We start from the raw sequence: 4,577 nt of genomic DNA on the forward strand, positions 1-4,577 counted from the left end.
TTGAGGAGGGAGCTGACGGGGATAGAGCTCACATCCCGAGCGAGACTCCGATCGCTCCAGGGGGACAGGCATGGTAGGATCTCCAGGCGGCAGGCCGACTATATCTTCCGTCATGCGATGGAAAGGGTATGGGAGCTGACCCGCTCCGGTGTGTGATTCAGGACCGGCGATGGGATAGTCTAGTTGTCTAGTTAGTCGAGGCCTTAGTAAGAGCCAATTTTCCGGGATAGTTGACTTGTATATAGCATCCCTTTTTCTAACTAGACAGATAGACTATTGTGTATCACTTTTGGGACAGATGGTTGTAGCACTGTTGTACTTTTGACCAGATCAAACTATGTATTTCTCGCATTATGTATATATTTGTTTCCTTTCAGTTCAGTTCCTTAGTGACGAGATCACTGTTTTTATCATTATTATTACTGCACTTCTTATTAGAACTGTCATAAAATAATAGAATTGTGAGATACATTCTCCCCATTATAGAGTTGTGTAAGGCACAATGTTGTGTATGATTGTGACCTAACGTTAAATTTCCCCAAATAATTATCAGTATCATGCCGCCAAGAAAGATTGGAACTAGAGCGAACCCTGGATCTGAGGACCAGGGAAGCCATAACCAGGACGATAGGAACCAGGAACACAGTGAAGAGGAAGACGAGGATTATGTTGAACAGGATGACTCCCTGTATGAAGAGGAGGAGGAGACATATGATGTTGAGGGATTTGAGATAGAGGCTGAGGAAGGAGAAACTGAGGTTGAGCAACCAATACCAAACCCAGGCATGGATCCCATGGGCCAGTTCATGCAACTACTAAGGCAGAACTTGGAACGTCAACCCAACCCACCCCGTCAAGGAAATAACAATGTTGTGGAAAACTCTTTCAGGGCTTTTAAGTCCCTTAAGCCCCCTGAGTTCCACGGATCAGCCGACCCAGTTGAGGCAAGGGCATGGTTAAAGGAAATGGAGAAATCCTTTGAGATTCTGAGTATCGATGAGGCACAGAAGACTGTATTTGCTACCTACCTTCTGAAAGGAGAGGCTAACTACTGGTGGGAGGCCAAGAAAAACATGGAGACGGATGCTATTATAACCTGGGAAAGATTCAGTCAGTTGTTTCTGGGAAAATATTTCCCGAGGTTTATTGAAAACCAGATGGAGCTCAAGTTCTTGGAGCTAAAGTAGAATAACTTATCTGTAGCAGAGTACGAAGCGAAATTTACTGAGTTATCAAGATTTGTGCCGGAGTTTGTGAGCACCGAGGAAAAGAAAGCTAGGAGGTTTCAGCAGGGACTGAAACCGTGGATTCAGAATAGGGTGGCAATCCTTGAGCTTACTGATTATACCACTCTGGTGCAAAAGACAACAATTGTAGAAGCCGGAAGTGAACAGATGCAGAAGGAAAGAGAGAAGAAGGGAATAAAGAGGAAAAGTATGAGCATGGGTGGAGGTTCCGCAGGAAGGAACTTCCCAACTAGAGTTAATATGGGAGCAGTGTCCCTACCGGGAAAGAACATTGGGTTTAAGCGGCCAATGAGTGTAAATGTGAGCCAGAGCGGCCAGAAGTCAAGAATGTCCTATTCCAACCAGTCTCGACCCCCATTGCCAGCCTGTAACACTTGTGGAAGGATGCATTCTGGGGAGTGTAAAGGAAAGCCGGTAATCTGCTTCAAGTGTGGTCGAGAAGGTCACTATTCGGACAAGTGCACTTCGCCAACCCCCAGTACCCGCCCAACCACCACTTATCATCAGTGTGGACGCCCGGGTCATTGGAAGAGGGAATGCCCAATGAACAAACCAGCAGCTTCGGGAGCAAGCAGGGCTGCTTCTAATAAGCCACCTACTGCAAGGACTTTCAACATGACAGTCCAGGATGCTATGAAAGATTCAGATGTGATAGCAGGTACCCTTTCTCTAAATTCAGTCAGTGCAAACGTTTTATTTGATTCAGAAGCAACTAAATCTTTTATATCAAGGGACTTTGCGTGTAAATTAAGACTTAAAGTTGAACCCTTGATAGAGCCCTTACAAGTAAAAATAGCCAACCATGAAGTTATTCTTGTTAATCTGATTCACCCCACTTGTGAGTTAGGCATAGGGGAACAATCTTTCAGTGTTGATCTGATTCCTTTTAGGTTAGGGGAATTTGATATAATTTTGGGAATGGACTGGGTATCTAGCAATGATGCTCAGATGGACTGTAAAGGGAAGAAAATTAAGTTGAATATTCCAGGAAAGAAAGAAGTCATATTTAGGGGAAAGAGGCAGACGCAGAAATTTTTGACCATGGCACAGGCCAAAAGGATGCTACGAAAAGGAAACGAGGCTTACCTAGCCTATGTGGTAGACACGCAAAAGGAGGTGCCCAACTTACAAGATATTCCGGTAGTCAACGAATTTGAAGACGTATTCCCACAAGACCTTCTGGGATTACCACCCGATAGAGTGATTGAATTTGCTATTGAGTTGGCCCCAGGGACGGCACCAGTTTCAAAAGCACCTTACCGGTTAGCCCCGTTAGAAATGAAGGAATTAGCTACCCAATTGCAGGAACTCTTGGATAAGGGTATGATAAGACCCAGTGTGTCTCTGTGGGGAGCACCAGTGTTATTTGTTAAGAAGAAAGATGGGAGCATGAGGCTGTGCATCGACTATCGAGAGTTGAATAAGCTAACCATAAAGAACAGGTACCCGTTACCTAGAATAAACGATCTGTTCGACCAGCTAAAGGATGTTGTTTATTTTTCCAAGATTGACCTGAGAACTGGATATCACCAACTAAAGATTAAACCCGAAGATATTCCCAAGACAGCGTTCCGTACCAGGTATGGGCATTATGAGTTCTTGGTAATGTCCTTTAGATTAACCAACGCCCCAGCGGCTTTCATGGATTTAATGAACAAAGTATTTAAGAAGTACTTGGACAAGTGTGTGATAGTTTTTATCGATGATATTTTAATCTACTCAAGGACTGAGGCAGAACATGCAGAGCATTTGAGGATAGCTCTAGGAATACTCAGAGAGGAACAGTTATATGCCAAATTCTCGAAGTGTGAATTCTGGCGGAATGAAGTACAGTTTTTAGGACATGTGATCAATAAAGAAGGAGTATTGGTCGACCCCTCCAAGATAGAGGCGGTCTCAAATTGGGAAAGGCCAACCACACCCATAGAGGTAAGGAGTTTCATAGGATTGGCCGGCTACAATCGTAGATTTGTACAGGACTTTGCGAAGATCGCAGCCCCTTTGACACGACTTACTCGTAAGACAGAGAAGTTTGAATGGACGGAGAAATGCGAGAACAGTTTTCAGGAATTAAAGAAAAGGTTGGTAACGGCCCCGGTGTTGGCATTGCCAGACGGAAAATGAGATTTTGTGATATATAGTGACGCGTCGCACAAAGGATTAGGGTGTGTGCTTATGCAGCACGGTAAAGTGATTGCGTATGCATCGAGACAACTGAAGGAAAATGAGATTAGATATCCTACTCATGACCTTTAGCTCGCAGAAATAGTTTTTGCCCTAAAAATTTGGAGGCACTACTTGTATGGAGAGAAGTGCGAGATTTTCACAGACCATAAGAGCCTCAAGTACATATTTACGCAGAAAGAGCTCAACATGCGCCAGAGGAGATGGTTAGAGCTAATCAAGGACTATGATTGTAAGATTCTCTATCACCCGGGGAAAGCCAATGTGGTGGCTGATGCCCTTAGTAGAAAAGAAAGACTCAGAATGATAACGACTTCGGAAGAATTGATAAAGGATTTTGAGAGAATGGAAATAGAAGTAAGGGTAACCGGAACCGGAACTGAAAAGCTGTTTGAGATATCGATGCAGCCAGAGTTATTAGAAAAGATTAGATTGTGCCAAGAAAGAATAATGAGTGAGGGCAGAGAGTCAATGACTGGAGAAGAGATCCATACTGAGAGAGACAATAAGGGGATAATGAGGTATTTCTACAGGATTTGGGTTCCGAACGTTCAAGAGCTTAAAGATGAGATTTTGGATGAAAGCCATAGTTCAAGATATTCCATTCACCCGGGAAGCACCAAGATGTGTAAAGATTTGAAGGAATATTACTGGTGGCCCAACATGAAGAGGGACGTAGCAGAATGGGTAAGCAAATGTTTGACTTGCCAAAGAGTAAAGGCAGAGCACCAGAGACCCAGTGGACTTTTACGACCCCTGGAGATTCCCGAATGGAAATGGGAACAGATAGCCATGGATTTTGTTGTCGGTTTACCAAGGACGAAAGCCAACCATGATGCCATATGGGTGATTATAGACCGACTGACAAAGTCAGCTCATTTCATTCCTATCAATGAGAGATACACAGTCGATAGACTGGTGGACATTTACCTTAAGGAAATAGTGACGCGACATGGAGTCCCAACGTCCATTGTCTCAGACCGAGACCCCGAGTTCAACTCCAGATTTTGGAGGAGCTTTCAAGAATGTGCGGGGACCAAGTTAAATATGAGTACCGCGTACCATCCCCAGACGGATGGGCAGAGTGAAAGGACCATCCAGACATTAGAGGATATGTTGAGAGTCTGTGCAATAGACTTAAAGGAA

Source organism: Apium graveolens, chromosome 8 (assembly GCF_009905375.1).
Source record: "Apium graveolens cultivar Ventura chromosome 8, ASM990537v1, whole genome shotgun sequence".
Lineage (NCBI taxonomy): Eukaryota > Viridiplantae > Streptophyta > Magnoliopsida > Apiales > Apiaceae > Apium > Apium graveolens.